The following is a 23,301-nucleotide window of genomic DNA, read 5'->3' as shown; positions in this document are numbered from 1 at the left end:
TAAGGGGAGGTACAAATGTAGTCCCAGATTCATGGGGTGTAAATTTGACCAGACAGCCAGTATTTCATACTGCCTATTACATCAGCATTTTGCAGGTCTATGGCAACACAACAGGCCAGATTCAGCAGAGTCCTAGGATCAGAAGTTATTTGATTTTTCAATAAAAGCAGAAATCCTCACACACTCAGATAGCTTCGGTTTTAGTTTTAAGAACACTATCTCTGACAAGAATTCTCCGCTTGTACCTTTTGTCTCTAATCACACACCTGAACTGTAATCTTGACAGGGCAAGTTTTCTCTCTGCTATGACCAGGGAATACAGGGACCTATTCCTCAGTTGAAACTTGCCAATGGTAGTGATATGCTGCCATTAGTAAAATATTAAATGGCTATCAATAAGGAGTAACCTTCTGTGCAATTGTCTGCCTGACTAAATTCATGGGATCTGGAGTCACTTTGATGCACCACAGGTCCTCTGGAAGCCTAATCCTCCCATGCATCATGGGGGAACCTGACATATACAGTGTAACTACGGAGAGTTTTATTTACAAACATATTCCATATTATTAACAGATCAAAATCCACAATGTAAGATTGATTATACTCAGTATCTTTGAGTCATTTATCCTACATAGTGCAGCATCGTAGTTCCTAGCAATACTCCACAGGAAAACTTTTGTATAGGTTATCGCTTCCACATCTTCTTCTCATCAAGAATAGGGTCCAGTTTCCCCCAGCCACATAAAGCCAGTCAGTCAGAAGCCACTGTCATTTTATGCCTGACCTCTCTATTGCTTAATAAAACATTTTCCTGTTTTGGAAAATGCTTGGCTATTCAAAGTACAAGCAGAGACCTGCAGGGACCTAGTAGTCCCTTCAAGTAGCCTTACTGTGAAATACAGCTCAAGGGGAAAGTATACTGAAGGTTTAATAACAAACATTTAGAAAACAGCAACTAATCGCATGGGAAACCACATATTTCAGCACGTTACTCTATGCAAGATTTTTTGTTGCAGAACAATTACTAAATCAAAGTGTTGATTATTAAGAGACTTCTTTTATGAACAAACATTCTCCTTAATAAAATTACACGAGACCTACACAAAATACAAACTTTATCAAACAACAGCTTTGTCTACCAACAGCCTCTGAATATCCCTACAAAATCCAATAAATTCTTCTCCAAATTTATTAGAAGACTGTGTCCATTAAGCAGCCAATTTTTCTTGTTCCCCCGAGAGACTGCTTACGGCAAATTTTACTGTATTTCCTTCCCTCCTGAGACTGACTTATAATAAAAGAAAAACATTTTTCCCTGTGTAATGCATTTTCCAAAATTACATCAGTATCCATCCACTTCAAAAAATTTCTAACAAGGGCCTTGTCCAGCTGGGTAAACAAAAAGATTTTACATATATTTCGCTAAGCATTTTTTACTTTTTTATTATGAAATATTAAGGCAACACCTCTTGCCAAAATCCATCACTACTCAGATGAATAATTATTTACATGTTTAAACTGGGGTATAGGTGCTGCAATTGTCACAGCAGAAGTTAAAAAAACCAGTCTGGTGTAATGAACTTGTAACCTTACATGAAAATACGGCATTAGTATGCAACACAGTTTAATGGACTTACACAGCAGCCTTAAGGCAACATGTCTCTGAAATAATAAATACTGATTGAACAAAAAGATAAACTGTTCATGCTGATACACCCGTCATAAAGAGAAAGATGAGCAGTGTAATGTATCTTAGCTTGTTCTCTTTTTTAGCAGATTAAATGCAGATCATTACCAAAGTCGATGAACAGTGCACGACTATTCCCAAACAAGTAGCAACACAGGCAGCCAACCCAATGCCCCTTAAGAGAAAACTGTTTTCATCCCTAACCATTGAGAGCACGCACTTTGAATAAGCTTAGAATGAAGATTTAAGCATAGACTTTGGGTTTTTGTTTTTTTTAATTAAAAACATAAATTCCAAGGAAACAAACCCAATATAAGCCGTACTTCTTCCTTTGGTGCTTTGAGTAGATTTTGTTTAAAGCTGTATTGGACTCCATTTAATGTTAAGGAAAGGAAACCCTGTTCCTGAGGACAAGATAAGTGGCAGCGTGGGCAAGGGAAGAGTGCTGCTGTTTATGGGTTTGTCTCAGCAGCTCAGGTTCCCCGCCCCACCCCCACCCCACCCCAGCTTTTTTTTTTTTTTAAGGACATAAAGACAGCTGAAAGTAAGTTGACAATACAGAGGAAAGACCTCATTTGACTTGTTGCATACACCTGAAATCCTTTTCAAACCAAATCCAGCTCTCACTTACATTGTCATGATCTCAGTGGAGTCAAATTTTCTTGTGATGTGCTGCTATTCACTAGAGAAAATTGAAGAGAAAGGAACCCTTCCTGTACTGTTTTTTAAACACACTGATGAGTGCTCATTGCTGCCAGAGTTATCCTGACTGCAGTGTCTCACCACAGAAATTCCATGGAGTCCAGTTTTTTGAAAGTTGCAATGTAAATCAGTAATTACTCATTACATGAGGTACCAATTAAGCTTGCTTGTTTCTTTATGTCAAGGTTTCACTTTTCCCCAATGACATATGTTAGACCATCAGAAAGACCAGTGACTGTGTAGCTGATTCACAAATGTGTAGCACAGGAGTTCTGTGTCTTGCTCCTGGGTGGTCTTCCTATATAATCTTTACAGTCAAGGGTCATTCCTCATCTAATGACGACTGAGACCTCTGCATGCCACCATAACACAGTAATACGTTGTGGTGGGTTAGCCTTGGCTAACAGCCAAACTCCCACCCAGCTGCTCACCACCCCTTTCCAGCAGGACTGGAAGAGAAAATAGGTCAAGAAAGTTCATGGGTTGAGATAAAGACAAGGAGATTGCTTACTAGTTGCTGCCATGGGCAAAACAGATTAGACTTGGGGAAAATTAATTTATTTTATTGCCAATTAAATAGATTCAGATGGTGAGAAACAAAGACAATAAATAAACCCACCTTTCCACCCCCACATTCATTCCTTCACTCCTGACTCCTCTATCCCACCCTAAGTGGCACAGGGCGGTTGCAGTCAGTACACAGCAGTTGCCTCTGTGCTGCTCCTTCCTCCTCACACTGTTCTCCTGCTCCAGTGTGGGTCCTCTTCATGAGATAAACCAGCTCTTCAGGATAAACCTGCTCCAGCATGGGTTCTCCATTGGCTGCAGGGAATATCTACTCTGCCATGGACCACCCCCTCCTCCTTCTTGGACCTTGGTATTTCCCTGTGTTGTTTCTCACTCTTTTTATTCTCTCCTTCTCTCTTTCTGGCATTTTCTGCCCTTTCTTAAACACACTTTCCCAGAGGCACCACCAGCGTGGCTGAGGGGCTCAGCTGTGTCCTGTGATGGGTCCACTGAAGCTGGCTGGGCACGGCTGTCGCCAGCATGGGGCAGGCCCTGGTCTCTTCTCACAGAGGCCCGTCCTTGTAAAAACCTTGCCATGGACACCCAGTACAAATGTACACTATCATTTTTCCTAGCTGTACAAAGACGTGCTTGCCATAATGCCTGTTTTGCTATTTTACTGTATGCTGTGACATTGTGTAATGCAAAGTGACAAAAATTTGTGATTGGCATGTGGTATAAAACTTACAGTTTAGTAGTGTTGAAGATTTGCAAAGATACTCTTCATGTTCTTTTTTCCAGCAAATTTCTCCGCATCCTTCTGTCACCTTCCAGAAAACATTATACAAACTCATAGATTGAACCAGGTGTGAAGATTAAACAGAAAGGAAATATAAATAAAAGAAAACAAATACTGTATCTACAGCAGTTTAATCATCTAAACAAATCAAATCAAAATCAAATCAAATCATTAAGTTTGGAAAAGACCTCTAAGATCATCAAGTCCAACCATCAACCAAACACCACCATGTCCACTAAACCATGTCCTGAAGCGCTATGTCTACGTGTTTTTTGAACACCTCCAGGGATGGTGACTCCACCACTTCACTGGGCAGCCCGTTCCAATGCCTGACAATCCTTTCATTAAAGAATTTTTTTCTAATATCCAATCTAAACTTCCCCTGGTGCAACTTGAGGCCATTTCCTCTCATCCTATCACTAGTTACTTGATAGAAGAGACCAGTACCCACAAAGACGGCAGCCAGATATGTATGGATACGCATGTGTGTGCTTGTGTATATGAAGAAGAGAGGGATAAAGAAAGAAAAAGGGGGACAGGGGGAGAGTGTGAAGAGAAGGAGGAAGGGTAACTTGGGAACTTGCACACTCCTGACCTTATGAGGCAATGCAAACAGCCACAGATGCAGTCATTTACAGCAAAAGAAAACATATGCATTGGTGCAGACTGAACTAGGCTCACACAGTGGTCACCTGCCTGTAACTTACCCAGTCAATCTGTACTGTAAAAGATCCCTCCATTTCTCTGCTGGAGTGCCAAAACTGGAAGGAACATAGAGGTAAAATAAAAAGGATTAGGGAGTTGTACAGAATTTCAGGCATGGAAGGCAATTTACGGTGTCAGATCTTGGCTGAAAAAAGCAATCTGTTGCAGACAGTGGTGGCTAAAGCATATAGGATTCAATCTGTTATGACACATCACAGAAAAATCAGCATCTGTTTGAGATTACACCTATAACAAGTATTTTAAAGAAAGGAATTATGAAGGCAACTACAGAAACTACAGACTTTAAAACAAGTCCTGAACTCTTGGGACTAGTAATCCTTCCTGTAACAGCCCCTTAACACTTAATGGCCTAAGCTTTACGCAAACTATAAGCAATAAAATGCAGTGTATCATGTGGGCAAGAAGCAGAAAAATCTGCCATTGGGAAAATTCTGAAAGTTAAAAATTATATATGCAATGCAAACACATTGTGGTTGCGCTGGACCCTGAAGTATGGTGAAGTAAACAGGGAAATGCTTTCACATTTAATTGCTTTTTTTGAAGCACACAAACATTTTCACAAGAAGAAGTTTCCAGTCCTCATCTTTTTGATTCTGAGAGATATTTATTCTTCCTAGCCTCCTTTTTTCTTGTCTTTTCAGAATTTCATTATTTCTCAAAACAGGACTAGAGTAAAAATTACTGATAGGAGGAAATGAGAAAAAGATATTTTTGAAAGAGAAAAAGAGGTATTTTTAGCTGATATGTTTCAGGAGTGGTGCTGCCCTAGACAAACTTGTCTGACAGTTTCCTACTGACCCATGATTTGTACTGGGTCACTCAATGTATATATGAAATAAAACCTCTCCTGGTTTTAGTACTTACTGGCACACAAAGAGAGATGCGGTAGATCAAGTACTGTTTTAATTCAGTTTTAGAGAGTGTCTGCAGGTCAGGATAGGGTCGAATTGACTAAGCATTGAGAGGATGCTGCTATGAATTCTTCTGCTGGAGGAAAAAACAATTTATATGGCTATCAGTGTTTTATATTTCATAGCAGTACAGTTGCTATTTGTCTCTTTTCCCAGAATGTTTACAATCAAAAGAATTGCTTTATTAAAATACAATGACAATTCCTTAGGTCAGGGATTTTTGTGCCTTCAACTCTTACTGAAACCATAACAGAAACACTTTCTAAATACATACAAATGATTAAATTGCTAAGTAGTACTTTTACTTAGCAACTGTATTGCTGTCTATTGTATGGAATGATCATAGAATCACAGAATCATAGAATACCAGGTTGGAAAGGACCTCAGGGATACCTCTGGTCCAACCTTTCTTGGCAAAAGCATGGTCTAGACAAGATGGACCAGCACCCTGTCCAGGCGAATCTTAAAAGTGTCCAATGTTGGGCAATCCACCACTTTCCTTGGGAGAGTATTCCAATGGCTGACTGTTCTCATTGTGAAATGTTTTCCTCTTGTGTCCAATCAGAATCTCCCCAGGACTAGCTCGTACCCATTACCCCTCCTCTTTTCCATGTGACTCCTTGTAAAAAGGGAGTCTTCCTCTTTTTTGTAGCCACCCTTTAAATACTGGAACATGGTGTTAAGGTCTCTCCTAAGCCTTCTTTTCTCAAGGCTGAACAAACCCAGTTCTCTCAGCCTTTCCTCATATGGCAGGCTTCCCAGTCCTTTGATCATCTTTGTGGCCCTTCTCTGGACCCTCTCCAGCTTGTCCACATCTTTTTTGTATAGCGGGGACCAAAACTGAACACAGTATTCCAGCTGTGGCCTGACATGTGCTGAGTAGAGTGGGATAATGACTTCTTTATCTCTGCTGGTGATGCCCCTGTTGATGCAACCCAGCATCCTGTTGGCTTTCTTTGCCGCAGCAGCAGCACGCTGTTCACTCCTGTTGAGCTTGTTGTCCACCAGGACCCCCAGGTCCCTTTCTACAGAGCTGCTCCCCAGCCGGGTAGATCCCAGCCTGTGCTGCACTCCTGGATTATGTTTTCCCAGATGCAAGACCTTACATTTGTCTTTGATGAACTTCATAAGGTTCCTGCTAGCCCATTCTTCCAGCCTATCCAGGTATTCCTGCAGGGTGGCTCTCTCTTCCAAAGTGTCCACTTCCCCACTCAGTTTCGTATCATCGGCAAACTTCACCAGGGTACACCTGATACCATCATCCAGATCACTTACGAAGATATTAAACAGCGTTGCCCTATATCGATCCCTGGGGGACCCCACTTGTGACAGGTTGCCAGTTTGAAAAGGACCTATTTACTACCACCCTCTGGGCGACCTGTCAGCCAGTTCCCCACCCACTGCACAGACCACTTGTCTAGACCATAACACATCAGTTTCTCTGAGGAGGAGGCTGTGGGAAACCATATCAGCTGTGGGAAACTGTATGATTTATTCACTTGCCTCAGACATAATGTGGCACCTACTTTTAATGAAAACTGACCATTTCAACTTTTCTGGTTTTTCCTGTCTCTATACCTCTTTTCCCCGTATGCAAGGAAAGAAGCGAAACTTATCCATACGTATACGGCATCACATCCTGCCCTGGAATGAGGCTAAAGCATGACAGCAATGCTAGTACAAGACTATGTGCTCCAGGATTTTTTGCTTCATGCTGCTTATTGGAGTGTTTCCCCATCTTGTCCTTGTAGATCTAGCTAAAACAAGTGTCTTTTGCTTGATAAATAATATCTCGTCTTTACTTTGACTATAAACTGCAATAATATTTGGAAATAATGTTCTTTTCCTGTAAAATTGGGAAGTGAACTAAAGCAACTAGTGCTTTAGTTCATATGTTGGAAGTGGTTCATACTGACTAAAAGTCTGAAATGGCAGGGCTACCAGCTGCAGGACCTTTGTTGTCAAATTGTGGGAAGGGAATTGTCAGCAGGGTAGTGCAAAACGATGAAAAAATCATGTCCATTTAGTTGGGACAAAGTAGGTTTTATAGGATGATAAACACAAATGCACATTTGGAGTGAGTTAATCAGAAAAGTAGCCGAGAAAGAAGAACTGAAGGAAAAAAATAGAATACGCAAAACCTTATGCCCTGAAACAGACAAACAGTTCAGAGAAAATTTCTATTTGGGATGATCACACCTGACCCAGGAGCATAGAATCGTCTTGATGAGAAATCACAGGCCATCAGATTGCCAGGAGTGCCAAAAAAATCTAAGTACCATTCACAGGTATAATTAAAGCTTTATATAGAGTTGTGTCTGGTTTTGACTATATAAAAATTCTTGAATTTAATTTGGGCTGGGGATTTTTCAGGTTGTAATTGTCTGACAATTAAAAACACTATTCTGCTAAGTTATTGATTTGAATTTATTTATATAGGTGAAGAATATGTGAATTATAAATACCGGTGGCATATCAGCCTTGCAAAATTCTGTTTGTTCACTTATACTTGATAAATATGTTGTTTTGACAAGAAAATAAATTGTAAGTAGTTTTTGTGTCAATCAGTATGATGCAAGTATAAAGGGGAATTTATATGGGTGTAGTTGTTACTCATATTATCACTTAGCTTTTATGCCAAGGCTAACATCCTTTCTTTCATGAATACTTCTAGATATATAATGGCTGCAAGTTATCTAAACCCAAATTCTACCCTCATCTCATGTAACATACTGTACCTGGAGCAACACAGCACTTCCTCCCTTTGTGCTGGACAACAGGGTTAGGTAGCAGTGACTCAAAAGCAAGCTGTCACCCAGTGAGTTATTATCACCATATAGTGCAGTATTTTATAACAGTATGCTTTCAAAGAGTCAAAGAGAGCTGACCACATATGGTCTAACTTCTTCTGGACCACGTTTAAGGTATTTCTTCTCACCTATTCTCTTGTATCACTTTAGCTAATCTCCAGCTCTCCATTTAAATTTGCTTTATATTTATGGTTTACTAAATACATTAAAAATATTTTTAAAAGAAAAATATTTGCCACTTTTCAATCTCCAGTGGGTTTTCTGATCTTAGTTAAATAAATCATATCACTTAGAAATGAGATTGGAACACAAAATGCCATGAAAAATATAATGTTTTAAAAGTATAATTAAAAATCTCTGGATATTAATTTGGTGCCACTATTTGAAAAATCAAGTTAGTTGATCTTCCCCCTGCCACACACCCCCCCCTGAAGCTAAGAGGAGAGAAGCAAATGACTACCTTATCAAAGAATAAATGGCAAGATGATGAAGATGAAAGCCAATTTATCTTATAAACTTTATACACAGTAGAAACAAAGTGGGAAATAGATGTGAAACCACACAAAATCTTTGGGTGATGAATTTGAGTTTGTTTCACCAGGGAACATTATTGTCTTGATAGAAATTAAAACTATACCCTGAGCCTTACTGTAAAAACTACTGTACAAACATGACGATTTACTAAAAGAAAGACAGAAGTGATGCTTACTTTTCTAACAGTTTACATGCATTATGTCCTCTTAAAAGCCATAGGGTTTTTCATGGATTTGGACCTGTTCTGAACAAAGCTTGTAGATATACAAAGAATAATCTAAGTGTATCCACTTCTGGCATATCTCTTTATTTTCAATTTAAACTCCAGGAGTCTCTCACCTTGAACTTAAAAACACTGATGTGCCTTAGATATTCACTCCTTCTACCTGACACATGATGTAACCTCTTTTATAACCTGGCTGCAGATCTACCTAGCTCAATGTAGCATACGATGCCTAGTGACTACTGTTTGTTTCCTATTATACTAACAGTCACTTTATTTCTTTACCCATAAGGGCAACCGAAACTTCTAACTCCTTTTTGTGTTACCATGTTATATAAAAGCCAGATTCCAGGATGTGGACATTTCCACTAAAACCTACCAGTATGTCTGCTAAATCTGGCAGACAGATTATTTTGGGAGTACTATGAAGTTATTTTAGACAAATTCTTTAGTCTAAACATTCAGTTTAAGTCTCATCCCATCACAAGTTAAAGAGTTCTCTTATGCCTGGGAGGTCCTGGAACCACCAACATTCCTCCTGGACAATTTGGGATCTGAATGGAATTATCTTCAGATGGAGAAGATTAATAAATAACATAGCTAAAGGAAAAGTGAAGATTCAAGAATGTCCCAATATTCTGGCTTTCAGGACAGCACTATATCGGCATGTTTGTGAGAGTCTATGAATTTGTGAGATCCAAAACTTTGCTTAAATAACTGTAGATCTTCATGTAATTGTTCTAGCAGATCAAGTAACTGGGGTTTGGTAAACTAAAATGCCACATATGAGGAATTAGATTTTGCACTATAAAACACAGGGCCTTGCATTAAAAGCAGCAAAATCTAGGATGATTCAGTACTATGTCTCAGTCACACTCCCAGGCTTACTCCTGATGTGATCCTTATGAAGGTGTTCTTGCAAAACACCTGGCTAGCTGGCTGTCCCTCCCACTTCCTTGGCTGTGAGAGTCTTTCCCCAGGTGTGGGCCTTTACAGTCTCATTTTTTACTACTCCAGCATTCTGATTTCACAGAAACAGGACAGCGGGTCAGAGAATAACTTTCTAAATGAAATGTAGTAATTCTGTTTACATTTTATACATATGTACACATTTGCATGCATGCATAATAGACACACAAAATATATATAGCTATAAATATATATATAAATAAAATAAGCACCTGATAGTATAGGTTTGCAGTGCAGGTGAAAACAAGCACTTGATACATACAACAGGATATACATACCAGTAAGAAGCTTCAGTCTATATGGGTATCCAAGATGATTTCCTTCAAATTTATGAACGTGGGAAATCAGATCCCACACTCCTACATAATAAGACTGTTTACATGGAGTCAGAACCAGTGCTACTTCTCTTTTCAATGTCTTTTCCATCTCATGCCATTAAAGCTGCACTTAAAGTTTCTCATTCTTCTGGACAATAAATGCAGGCCACAGGGTTCCTAATTCAAAATCCTGTACCACATATGCCACCTGTATAATGTATGCTTCCCCTGCTATTACCCAGCACAGGATGTCTAGTGGGGGAATATACCAACAGGCTGTGTCTGGGGTGATCCACCTTGGAAACACATACCTAACCTGGAGAAGTCAGCAGGCTGCAGCTCTCTTGAGCGCAGCTGCTTTCAGACTACTGGGTTGAGCAGATGCTTATGGGTTCTGTCTTCCATTATTTTCTCAATTCAGTTCACAACTTCTGCATTGTGCCCTCTATATTACCCAGCAGTAGTGAGTCCGCAAGGTAATTATATCCTGGTGAAAAAAAAGTTTTTTTCTCTTTTTAATTTTTTTTCTAATGTAAACTTGGCAATCGTCATATTTTTGAGTACTAAAAAAAATTTCTCCCTATTCGCCTTCTCTACACCAGTCATGATTTTTAATGTCTATCATTCCTCTGCCTTCATCTGTTTTCTCCTTTATGAAATGAAAGATCTTATTCTAAGGAAAAGCTCATCAAATTAGAACATGGGAAACTCTGACTTAACATTAAGAAAAATAATTTACCGTGAGGGTGGTGAAACACTTGGATGGGCCCAGAAAGCGTGTGGGATCTTCATCCCTGGAAATATTCGGAACTTGTCTGGGCATTGCCCTGAACAAACTGCTAAAACTGGGTCTCTTACCCTATGAGAGATACCCACCTGTAATGATCTATTATCTCATAATGGCTTCCTTTTGTTGTAAGTATTTAAGGAAGGATGTTATCAAAAGCATTTTTTAAGTTCAAGTATTGACTGGATTGCACTAAGTATGTGTTGCAGACAAATTCCACAACAGCAGAAGGAGCAAACAGAGTTCACTGGGTCTGAAAAACTGTCTGTTTATAGCACACTGATGAGAGAGGTCGTTTGTACTACCTGAAGAACCATGTTCACGAGTCATATATTGGACTGGAAAAGGAAAAAAACTGTCAGAGGAATGCATAATGTTCTCAGGAGACCCATTTTGGATACTTTAAACCTGAAAAATTACCAGATGAAACCAGGAGAGGGCAATGAGCACACAGAATATTGTTGATAGCTAGAAAGGCCCAAGTTCCTGAATGCTATGGTATTTTCCTTTTTTTAATCAGGCAGTAAATATTTATTTGCCCCATCATTGGCTCTGAAGAAGCTGCATTTCTGAGGTTAAATATTATCACATTGCACATGACAACTCTAAGGGTCTTTCAAAACAAAAAAAAAAAGTTTCCACATCAATCTTGCTAAAATAAAAAACAATTCAGAATTGCTGCTGAGAATTTCCTCTTGGGCTAAATGGAAGAATGTGTTTTACTGGAAAAATTCCCAGAATTAATGCCACAGAAATTTACATTAAAAAACCCAACAATCAGCATTTAGAAGTGGAAAAACCATTGCAAAGATCTGTTCTAAGAAATTGCTTTCACAACAGTCTTCACATGAATGCACTTTCTGAGCTCCTTCTTTCCCAACTGTTATTATTTTTAGGCAGCCTATTTAGTGCATTTTGATCTCTTTCAGAACCTTTAACTTCTGGTGAACTCTGAAAAATCTATCCGTTCATTACCAAAAGGAGGACAACATTTGTTTGGTCTTCCCAAAAAGAAAGCTTGCTGCTATATCTGTTACTGTTAGGTCCACTGCAGACATAAACAACAATAAATTGTCCTGCTGGATTGAGGCATATAATTTTCTTAGTTTTCTTTAACAGGAAACTCCCTTTAAAAAGACAGGGTAACTTCTAACTTCAAAGATGCTGTAATACAAAAAAAAAAAAAAAAAACAGAAAAAAAGAAAAAAAAAAGAGCTGCTTTGGCTGAAACAAAAATAACCTTTTCCAAAAGCAAATGAATAAGGTACATCACTATTCTCAGGTGTAAACAAGGACAGGGGTTTAAACTTGAATTTTTTTATAGATGAAGTGGAAATATGTTCCACAAAAAAAAAATTCTTCAGAAGCTTGAGTCCTGATTTTTTATTTTTCAACCTTAGTAATTTAGGTGGCATGTGTTGGATTCTGGTTTTGTCCCAAAGGTATTGGTTTAACATTTTATAACATAATATTTAAAGTCCTGAGGAATTCAGAATACTTTCAGTATCCACGGGAGCAAACAAACACATATTGCCTGCATACCTAATAGTCTAGTGGTTTACCATAGTGAGAAACTGCCCACCACATTCTATGGTTTAACCTCAGTGCTTAGTTTCTTATGGGTTCAAATGAGTTGAGTTTGTGTTTCTCAAGGATATCGCTATCTCACACTTGACATACATAGTTTGTTCACTGCTTGGAACATCTTTCCAAAATAATGTATTTTAAATGTCTGTATAGTTTATGAAAACATGATTTAATGTGATATGAATAACAACACGACCATTTTCTGTCACAGAAAATGACTGAAGTAAATCTTACATTCTTAAACAGAACAAACTTTATTATCTATAAGAGCATTATTTTTATAATCGGGGTGCTATCACTTTGTTTGTAGGCTGCTTGAGAGGAGTATGCCTCGGTAAGGATTTGATCACATAAAGCGTGGAGCTGGACCAGACAGCTGGGGGTGCACAGGTGAGACAGGACTGACTGGGTCACACTAATAACAATGGAAATTTGTCCTTTGTTTCTGGCCTCTGTTTGCTATCTTTTAACCCCAAAGAAAGGAACCTGGCCAGTTTCTTCAGGTACAGGATATAGTTTACCTGATGTATTTTAAGCCTAGGCAAAAGCTGCAAATCATGATGTAGGACTGAGTACATGGAGCTCTGCAGTCTCCGGGTACCATGCTTTTTTTGAGCAGTCCCTCCACCCACTATGCCTTTTCACTAGAATGTGGATCTTAAATGTAGTTTTATAACCTACAACTATGATTGTGTGTTCTGAACATAAATTTTGAGTGGTGAAGGAAATTGAATTTTTTCAAGTGATTCAGTATTCATTTTGATCTCAGTGTTTAGAAAGCAAAAACCATGTAACAAAAGAGAAGAGTTAGCAATTTCTGTTAAATAATGTGTTCAATGACTCCTTGAGAAAAAGGCATCAGACTGTCTTCACAAAACTTCCCAAAATGCTTCTGGGGGGTAAGCAGGTCTCTTCCCCCCAGCTGACACTCACGGGTGGTTTTTCAGTCCACTAGCACTCCATTGTTTGGCATGAAGAATGCGAAGTTAGATAAATACATTTTCAGCACACCAGATACCATATCCGAAACTGTTCCTTTACAGCAACACGCTCCTTTCTCACAGGTAGAAAACCAGTGAAGGACAGTCACTCCAAAGAACGGATAATGGTAGTGTTCATTTCAAAAGGTTCTTCAAAGCTGCTGCAGCTCTTTAGCACAACCCTGGTCCTCACCTATGAAGAAAGCAGCCAGAAGGGAAAAGTAACGGACCTTACAAAGGTGAGTGAACAAGAACAGTGAACAAAACTTTGCTTTATTTTTCTTACTTCTCCAGTCACTGCTTTTCATGCTTAAAACATGTTCATGCTTGTGTTAGCAGGTGCTTTTTTACTACAGGTGCTGTCCTGAATGACAGCTTCAGTGAAGATGTTCAATTCAAATTATAAATAAGGAACAGTTTCGTTTTGTTGTTTTGTTTTGAAGTGAAGGGAAAAACTATTGCATCAGCTGACTTTGGGATGTGGTGTACTCTCTGTCATTTGACCTCTTTAATCCAAGACTGTCTTTCTAAAAAAGATATCTTAGCTCAGCAACTAATTATGACCTTTATGCAGAAATTACTGGGTGAAATTACATTGCCTGTGTTATGCAGAAGATCAGACCGTATAGGTCCTTCTTGGCTTAAAATTTTGTAAATCCAAATTCCAATCCAAATTCTAACACATGTAATCTTACTTATGGATTTCCCCAGAGGTTTCTATAAAAGAATATTTCATCTTCTTCCTTTCCAACACTGCTCATTAACACTACTTTAACAGAGATGACATGCTCTTCCTCAGTGGTGTGCAAAGAACAGTGATGGGAGAGATTTCTATAATGTTTTTTCTATAATTTTCTATAATGTTCTATAATGTGCTTTCTATAATAAATTCCATGATGTATTGCAAACTAAAGTTACTACTTGTTATTGTTTAGTCTTTGCCAAATACTAACCTGTAAGGACAGTACAGTAATGATGGAAAGGCAAAAGGTAGTTTGAGAAAGACAGTATCTTGCCCTTCTTAATTAACACAGGCATTTTAAATTGTGCTCTGCTTCTACTTCCCACCATAGTCAAATTTAACCTTTAATCAACCAAAGTTTTACAACAGGAGAGTTGTGCTGGAAACCATTCTAATTTTAATGCAAAGTGAAATGCAAAGCCAGAGTTACAATAAAAAATGTGAAAAATACAGGATCTGGAGGAATTTTCATTCCTTAAAAAATATATCACAGGACATATACAAACATGTTAAATGCTCTACTCTCAGCTGCAAAGTCCCACCCTGGTGTAACCCAGCTGATTTCCATGGGAATTGTTCACTAGAATTGAGTATTGTCCACAAAACTTTAAAGGGGAATTCAGACACACTGTATTCCTTGTGTGTCTGTAGGGGAAACACCTGCTTCTGGAACCAGACATTCAGTAAGCTTCATCTGCCTCAAGCAGCATCTTTGCTTCTTAAACTTGCCAATGCTCATTCAGGTTCTCTCTTCCTACAGCGTCTCTTCTGCTAATATGATTCCTAGAGAAGGCCTATAGGAGTTCCTATAGGCTCTGCTCTTTATTCCTCAAGAGGTCCATGACACTGAACAAAACAATGTCACCAAGTCAAGACTTTCTTTTTCCTTATTGATTTCTCATGGCTTTTTGGAGAAACTCTTTCTGGCTTTCTCTAAGCAGCTTGACTTCAGTGGAGCAGCCACAGTAAGCTTCCACTAGGAAAAGCAGAAAACCTAGGAGCAGTCACACCTCCCTATAGTCCTTTCAGATCGTTGTGCTAGAAGGTGTAATCTGTCATACTATGACTGGTGAGACACCCCATTCTGCAGAACAGCCACCCTACTGTTGAGCTCTCCAAAACAAAGCATGGATGGTGACCAGAAATATAAAATCTCCTAAAGCTTAGGACTGTATGTATTTTTTTAGGATGGTCTGTGTATTTGTATAGTTTCAAGAGTTTGATTTTGTTCAAGCTATGCTGGGATATGGTACTTGTACCTAGATACAATGTTATATAGATAGATACATACAGGAGTTTTTGCTGAACAAGTACAGAAGGAAATTAGCATGGTAAAACTAGACTAAAAGAAAAACTACTGTGGGTTTAGCTGTAGATTTACTGGGGAAGATAAGTAAGGGGTTTAATTGCTCCTGTTTTTCCCCATCTCATGTCCTCACGTCCCGCTCCCATGCCACCACACAGATAACTCATACAAATCCAGCCACTGTGTGAAACCACAGCCTTTCCCTAGCACCTCCAAAGCTACAGAGAAGTCAGTGTTGCACCAGAGTTGACCGATTCTCATCTGTTCTCTCCCTCATCCCATTGCCTATCCTCTTGCAGATACTGTTGGCAGCATCACCCCATTGCCTGACCTGCTGCAGTCACACAGCCCAGACATAGATCACAGAGGAAAAAACAAGTCAGCTGGAGGGATGGGGAAGGGCTTCCACTTTCTCAGATGAAGGCAGCAGCCACCTCTGCCACTACAGTATTCAACTGAAATTAGCACAACTGATTGTATACATTCCTGAATAATGTATCTATTTTCATGGAAGTTTCTGTTTGGCTACATAACATCAAATGTTGAGATAATTTTGAATGCTTTGAAATGACACACATGCAGTGCAGTTACACCAACTATTGTGTTAGGCTTCAACTCAGACAGAATAACCTGGCATACCATGAAAGTTTCTGAGCTTATGCTCAAAGATTGGTCCTCAATTAGTAGCTGCTTGAGTCTGTTCACTGTGAGGAGAAAATAGTATTTACTGTCAACTTTTATTTCAGCTCATTAAAGCCAAACAAGCACTTTCTAAGTATATCTCTTTTCTTCTACTCTTAGGTGGTAAAGCAAATATGACAGTCATTGCCCTGGTATACCTTTAACATCTTTCTATAAACATTCCTTTCAAGCTACATGCATGACTTAATGTTTTACTTCAAGTAATTTCTCCAATCATCTGAGCAATGAGAAGACCTAAAGTGAAATCTGATAATTACCTGGGGATGAAAATAGGAATTAGATTAGGAATGTATTTCAAAAAGGATTTACTATAAAGCAGAATAGTAAAAGAGTTCATAATATTGGTATGTAAGACAAAATATTATGATGAAATTTAGACCAAAGGGAAAACCACTATGGGTGTTTCATTTGAGTCAGAATTGCTGAGTGTCAACTTTGTTCAATAATACACACAGCTGCATGAGGGCATTCACATGTTCTAAATGTCACATCTGTTCAATACAGCATTCTGTATTCAGTGCTGCTCTTCATATTGCAGCGGTCACCAAAAGTAATAGGCTCAGTGCCCTATTGTGAGCGTCACTGAGCCTATACATGTGAAGCCATGGTCCCTGCCCTGGAGAGCTTACAGACTGGCCTGAGAAAGGGCATAACAATTGGAAAAAACCAAGAGAGTAGTAGAGAGGAATGATAATGGGACAAAAATCATGTACTTGGAAAGGATGAGAATATGAACAACAAAAAATTTCTCAATAGGTTTAGTGTTCTCTTCATCTTATAAGGAAGGTAAATAAATAAAGTCATTTCTTCCAAAGACTCATTCAATTAGACACTACTTTTTTCAATCTTCCTAGAATAGTTATACTTAATTATGCCCAGAGAAAGAAATGCTCAGCAGCAAAGAAATGCTCACCAGTCCAGACCATCAATTTAGGCAAACTGGCATATCTCCACTATTGTATGTAAGCTGATTTGTTTCAGGACTGGAAATATACCTGTTTTCACAGAATCATAGAATGGTCTGGGTTGGAAGGGACCTTAAAGATCACCTAGTTCCAACCTCCCTGATGTGGACAGGGACATCTTTCACTAAGTCAGGTTGCTCAAAGCCCCATCCAACCTGGCCTTGAACACTTCCGGCGAGGGGGCACACACAACTTCTCAGGGCAACTTGTTCCAGTGCCTCACCACACTCATAGTGAAGAATTTCTTCCTTATATTTAATCTAAATCTACCTGCTCTCACTTTAAAATCATTGCCCCTTGTCCTGTCCCTATAGACCCTGGTAAAAAGTCTCTCTCCATCTTTCTTATAAGCCCCCTTTATATACTGAAAGGTTGCTATAAGGTGTCCCCAGAGCCTTCTCTTCTCCAGGCTGAACAACCCCAACTCTTTCAGCCTTTCCTCATAGCAGAGGTGTCCCAGCCCTCTGACCATTTTTGTGGCCCTCCTCTGGACCCGCTCCAACAGGTCCATGTCTTTCATGTACTGAGGACCCCAGAGCTGGACACAGTACTCTGGGTAGGGTCTCATGAGAGCAGAGTAGAGGGGCAGAATTGCGTCCCTCAACCTGCTGGCCAACCTTCTTTTGATGCAACCCAGGATATGGTTGGCTTTCTGGGCTGCAAGCACATGTTGCTAGCTCATGTCCAGTTTTTCACCTACCACTGTCGCCCAAGTCCTTCTCTGCAGGCTGCTCTAAATCCATTCATCCCTCAGTCCGTACTAATGCTGGGGATTGCCCTGACCCTTGCACTTGGGCCTTGTTGAACTTCATGAGGTTCACATGGGCCTATTCCTCAAGCCTGGTCAAGGTCCCTCTGGATGGCATCCCTTCCCTCTAACAAATCAACTGCACCGTTCAGCTTGGTGTCATCCGCGAACTTTCTGAGGGTGCACTCAATCACACTGTCCGTGTCATTAATAAAGATATTGAGCAGTACTGGTCTCGATATGGACGCCTGAAGGACACCCCTTTTACTGATCTTCATTTGGACATTGAGGTGTTGACTGCAACTCTTTGGATTTTCCCCTTGGTGAAGCCATGTTGGCTGTATCTAATTAGTTCTCTGTCATCTGTATGCCTTGGACATAGCTTTCAGGAGGATGCACCACATCTGTTTACATAATCCACACAGAAAGCCTTTTTCAGGGTTTACAGATGAAACTTTCTACACATAACTGTCTGATAAGCAAAACAGAGCCAATGTGTCTTAATAATATCAAACACTTGCTTGCCAATACCAGGCTAGGAACCAAGACTGAGTTGCAAATGTGAGGGTATTTATTTTAGAAACATCCTGCCCCCTGATCAGACATTTACACTCTGACAACATCACATACAGCAAAACACTGCTGGAGACATCTAGGAGGGATTAAGGGCTGATAGATGCCTAAATTGTACTGTTTTTCTATGGCTAATATAAGGTACCTTATGAGTCTGAACCTGCATCTCTATCAGAAGACCTTTTCTTAGATAAGTTTCTGAGTCCTGCTAGAAGTAGATCTCACTGTGGAGAAGTTGGGCCATCCATCTGTTTCTATTCTTTCCTCATTTCTTTTTGAATACAAACTGCAAACTGTATTTTTGATGTCCTTGATACTTACCTCTGAAACAAGCTCTCTAATGCAAAGATGTGGCGGTTTTTGTTTGTTGTTTACTGTGTATATATTCTTCAGTGAAAACAAAGCAGCAGACAATTAAAATCCTAGTCATAGGGATACAGGAGTTCCTCTGCCAGTTCTTTATTACCTTCATCATTGTCCCACCTTTTACGTGTTCACATTTGTGTTATGAATGGCATTATTGACTGCTATTTTAATTGAGCCTTTGTCTGCCACTTTGTCAGTGTAACACAGGATTATTTTCCAATGTCAATTATGAAAATTCACCTCGGGATTTGAAAGTGGGCTCTTCTTTGGTATTTTTACATCAGACATTAAAGTTTCACAAGGAAAATTGCCTGTCTCTGTGACAGCCATGCAAATTCAGGGATGGTTATGATGCTAGATGGAAAAGAACTATCAGATCCAGGTATATAGGAAAGTTAGGACTTATATCTACTTGTAAACTAAGCAACCTAGATATGATGAACAAGACATGATGAATCTGGAACTCCTTTATGCTATTTTTACAAAGTTAGCTTTGTTTTAGAGATATCACTGCTGCACTGTCTAACTATCTTTGATGAGATGCATAGTTAAATCATGTTCCAAAATTTCTGCCAACTTGTTCTGCTCTTAACAGTGTTCCACTTTGTGATAGATTTACAAGGACTTCTCCCCTGCTGGAGAGGAAAGGAAAACGATGGATTTCAAATGTTATCCATGCCTCTCCCTTCATACATAACATTCTTAATCTCAGAACAGCCTGGTGAATGCCTCAATTCAAAACTAATTGTTTTCTCAAGTCTTCCTCAGCTTGGACTTACTAGCTGGATTTCTTTGCTTTTGTGCAAAACACACAGAAGGGAAGGATCATCACGGAGCTTTGCCACAACAAAGACATGCCTGTGTATAGAACTGTTCAGCCAAACATTTGCTTTTTCTGAATTTACTTAGGTTTTTCAAGTTTATCATGATAACCTCTTCTCAGTATTCAAAAACTTGAATAAAATTAGGTAGTTGTGACTGAGATGGTAGGCAGTTCTTGAGCATATGCTCTGCTTATGAAGACAATTCAGGACTGAACTCCCTAAACAAAAATGTACTGTTTACACATGCACTGTACAAATCTAATTTTAATTTTATTAACCTTGCTAAATGAAGCTAACTGGTACGTATCACAGGAATTAATGCACAGACAGTGGGCTTTTTACTGTGAGTGTCTTGGATTTCTATTCCTTTGTACATGTCATCAGACAACTTACTGAAATCAAACTAAACATACCCAGTTATATTACTGATGGTAAGTTTTGTATACCATTGCAATGAATACTTCAAAGACAATAGTTAGGGAAGCTTTCATTACAGACATTGACGCATAAGAAAAGAAATAACTTCAGTGGATTTTCAAATCTCTGATTGAATTTGCAGTAGCTACTTATTTGTCTATTTATCTCACTTTTTTAGAAATCTCACTTGTTATAGAAACCTTTGGGAGACCAACAGAAAACAAATAGAAATGTTAGAAAACAATATTCAGAGATGAAACATGCTATAAATTCAAGAAGGGAGAGGTTTTGTTTAACTTTCACTGTGCTCTTTTAAAATCTAGCTTCAAGTAAGAAACCATTTAACTGCATGCTGTGAAACCATTCATATTCAGTTTTACCAACACATCAACATTCTAAACTTAAAAAATACTGCTCATTGCAAACCCTGATTTGACAAAAAATCCACTGACATCAGAAGGCTTTTGTCTTCAGGTCTCATTCAAGAAAAGAACAGCTATCTCAGGTCCTGTAGCTGCTTTTCTTGATAATGCTGTCAGATCCTGCAGAAATGGACAAGTGTGCTTAACTTCCTTCACTGGGAGTAGATACGTGCTATTCAGTAGCTCTGCCCACAGTGTATAAAACAAAGTAACTACAAATTAGTTTTGTAATGCAGATAAATAAACCCAAAATATTAGATAGGGGCCAGGTGGCATTTTGGCTGAAAATTTTGAATTGAGGAGTTTACCTACTGATAAAATTCTAACCATTTTCTTTCTTCAACACATTTACAAGTTCATTGAAGCAAAAAAAAATCTATGTGTTCCTTTATAAATTCAGAGCAGAAAAAAATCTGAAAGTTTACTTTTGCACTTTACTTATGGTTGTAGGAAGCTGCCTGATTAGAGACTCCAAAATCAGACCTATAAATGGTAGCTAAATTTAACTAGAGGATTAACTTTTGTGAAAATAAATCCTTGCAATCTGCCCCAAAGACTACTGATGTCAGAAAAAGCCTATAACCCTGGTCTCTAATTAAGTTGGTTTGTTAAAAAAAAAAAAACAACTCATTACAGAGTGTTCTTAGTTTCTAGTGAAGTTCACGTACTGTAAAGGATACCTTAACATCTTAATTCCAGTTATTAAGGGAAATTCATTACAATTAGGAGCCTTTTATTCCAATACATTGACAAGTGAGTTTTTAAATAAATATACCTCAACCTGCTGTAAAACCTGCTTCAGAAAAATCCATAGTGTTCTAGTGTGCAACAAAATCACCCCATTTTGAATATTTGAATGCAAAAAATTACAAGTTATAAAAAATATTATAAGATCTGCAAAACAAGATAAATTTGAATAATCTAGTTGCAAATTAGTGTTTATGCGAACAGAAGAATCAGAGTAAGTTCTTTGTCTACTCAAGCATAACTTGGATGATTAAACTAAATTTTTCTCAGATACAGAAAGCTGAAACCAGCCACTACTCTTCAACTTTTTTCATAGCGACTCCTCAATAACTAACCCTTCAATCCCAAACAAATAAATACAAGCTTCAAAAAAATACACTTAACACATATTAAGTTTATCTAGTTTCATGTTAGGATTTTATAAAATTATTTATATTTCTTGCTTCACGTATGTTACTCTAGCTAAGCATCCTAATTTAACACTAAGCAAGAAAACAATTTAGCCATCCTATAACAACAGAATTTATGATTTTTTTAAAAATAACATTAAAAGTAACAAATAATGTGACTGGTGTAAACTGTCTGTCATTTAAAATAACTTCCGCTTTTCTATACTGTCACAATTTTTTCATCCACACACAAAACAGTGAGCTTAGAGAACCTTAAATTGTCTTTCTTAGGACATGTACTAAGACATGCCAAATTCAAAGAGCTTTGGTTCTGTTTTTTTGTTGTTGTTGTTAAAGTTTTTTTTGAAGAACAGGTTAATCTTTTTCCATTTTTGAGATTCACAACTGCTGTTTAATAGTGGTGTACACATAAGGAGGACTTCAAACACTACGCATGCCATTGAAGACATTTTTTCCGTTTGTAACCTTTGAATGAGGACTTCAACAATCTACCAATTAATTGGTAATTGGTAAATATAAAATACCTCCTGATCTCAGGTTTTGAGAAATTATTGTGATTACTTTCTGATACCTGCTTTAATTAGTGTCATTTTCTGGTGAGGGGAATTTTAATTTCTCATTTGATATAGACTGGATTTATTTCTGTAGGTGGCAGAAATCAAAATCGCCAGTGCAACAAGTACCCAGACATACCAGTCATTTCATCCCAAAGTGAAAGATGTAGGCAAATGCTTAAGTAAGTAAATTAACTGTGATTCAGTATCAGAACTGGGCTTTACAAAGAAGCTGTATTAACCTAATGAGAAAGCTTAATACCAGAGTACTCAGGAGTTTTTAGGGCATTTTATGCAATCACAGTACCTGGCTTGCTTACAAGACTTTTAAAGTATTGCAGAGAATTTCACATCCATACTTCTTGTCACATATACTGGTGGGCTTTTTAATGGTTTAGAGAGACCCAAGGTATAAAAGCTAAGTATAATTAGGTAACCTGTGAGGAGAGGACAGTATTTGAATGGACATAGGCACCTAATGATAAGTGAAGGATGCAACTCTCTAGGGATGCTGATAGTGCTTTTCATGCTTCATGAAACCTATACTAATGCTTTGGAAAATTAAATTAGTGCTATGGAAAAAGTTCCAAACAATGTGAATGGCTGATAAATGGGCAGGACTAGCCTCAGCTATGCTTTCTCCAGTTTCATGAAAAATAGTTACTTATTAAGGAAAAAAAAAAATATGGCTAGAATCCCACTGTGTGGAAACATTGTCTAATATCACACATTGGGCAACAACCTGCTGTTTGTAACACTAGTAAGATTTAGAGGAAGATTAGAAAGACAGAAACCTCATTCCTTCAGTGTTGTATTTTCCCTATCTTCAACCTTTCCATTTTACTCAGTCTTAGTCACTGATTGTTCCGGGCAAACCCATAAATGGAGAATAATATTTTCAAAGCCACAATAAGAAAGATCAGAGGGGATGAGCAGCCCACAGATATGAAGAATAAGAGAACCCAAACCCAACCACCTCTGTAGCA

Source organism: Harpia harpyja, chromosome Z, assembly GCF_026419915.1.
Source record: "Harpia harpyja isolate bHarHar1 chromosome Z, bHarHar1 primary haplotype, whole genome shotgun sequence".
NCBI lineage: Eukaryota > Metazoa > Chordata > Aves > Accipitriformes > Accipitridae > Harpia > Harpia harpyja.
This window is presented reverse-complemented; position numbering follows the sequence as displayed.